The sequence below is a fragment of the Pollachius pollachius genome (genome assembly GCF_949987615.1).
Source record: "Pollachius pollachius genome assembly, chromosome: 2".
Taxonomy (NCBI): domain Eukaryota; kingdom Metazoa; phylum Chordata; class Actinopteri; order Gadiformes; family Gadidae; genus Pollachius; species Pollachius pollachius.
In genome coordinates, this window is record NC_136935.1 from 44,226,215 (window position 1) to 44,227,843 (window position 1,629).

The window sequence follows — 1,629 nt, forward strand, 5'->3', positions numbered from 1 at the left end:
TTTTTTTTCCGCAGCCGGGAAAACACAAACACGAACCATCTCTCTCTTGACTTCAAGCTGTAGATGGGTCGTCTTCTCCGGTGCTTGAGCTCTCAATCGCTCTATGCGTCAATCACGTGTGTAGTCACTTGCGTCAAAAATGTGCCATGCTTGATTGTAGCGAACAAATATTTTGTAACTGTAACTTACATATGCAAGTCCTTTAATTTACGTGTCAACACTTGCTATATACTATTTATAAATATAAATTATATAAATTATAAATTCCAAAACTTTCCTCCTTGAACTGAACTCCGCCGCATTCGGCAATCGACTTGTGTGGACTTCCTGTAAACACGGACCTACCGGTAATGCTTGTTAAACTGTCTTTTTAAATAAACTCCGGGTTTGCAAACTAAGTTGTTTGTGCTTCGTTTTATGTGTAGGGACCCTAGTCATGCTACCGCAGAGGTTTGGTGCTATTTTTAACAATGTTAGTTGTTTCAAAAATGCCGATTTAGAAGCGAAACTCAATGCCCCAAACCAACAACATGGACGCCAAACATTGCGCCCGGCAAACTATAATACTCGATTTTCAGTTAAAAAGGTATCTGGAGGGCTTATTTGATGGGTTTTCATGCCAAAACAAAGATCCTGGGTTCAATTTGCGCCGGAATTACACTTTAAGTGGCAAAGGGCAAGTGCGAGCAAACAAGAAACTGGGGCGATGATGAAACCTTTTATCTAGACACTTTTACCGTGCATTCACACCAAAATTAAATTTTGTTGCGTGTTCGCTTGAGTTTGCTCTTGCGAGCAGTCAAGCTTTCCTCGCGGGAGTGATTAGCGCAAGTTTGATCACGCAAATGTACTTGCATGAGTGAGGAGGAGGAGGGGCTTTCCCTTGTGAATGCCAAAGTTTCTTTCCGCCAATTCCTTCTCAACCATGGCCGAGATAACCCCCACTACGAGTCTTTACTTGATGTGGAAGGACCAGAGACGTTGAAGAACCAGACGCAGTCTATAAGATTCATCGTATCATCCAGAGGCACACACAGCTTTTGGCTGTGATATTATATATAAAATTGTCTAGATATCTATATATTTTCTTATGTGATATAGATATAGAGCTCCGGGATTCCAAAAACGGCAACAATCACTTTCTCCTCCGTGCTGCCGTTCACTCTGGACTTCAGGAAGTGAACACTGATTGGCTATTGTGACCAAGCATTGCGGAAGAGTAAAATATGTAAACCCAACATATTATTTCTGTTAGGCCAAAACGGTTTGCCAACAACACAAATAGGCCTACATTTTGATAAAAGACCTCAATAGAATTTTACAAATTTAAAAACAAAGATATCCTTTTCAATTCACAATAGATATTTTTATTTCAATTTAAGTTAGTTAAGTTAATAAATGACACAACACTTCAGCCTTTTGAGCCAGGGGGGATATTTGTGTTGCCAGAACCAATAGTTGCTTAGCTGCTTGCCGGGAAACTATGTGTGTTGAGGACAGGGTTCAGAGAACAAGAGAGGGTGCCAAAGGGGTGAATTGAGAGGCGTATCAAGTGGGACTGAATAAAAAGCAGGTTCATGGAGAGATCCACAGACCGCATTTTCAGCCGACCTGCATTCAGGCGTGAGG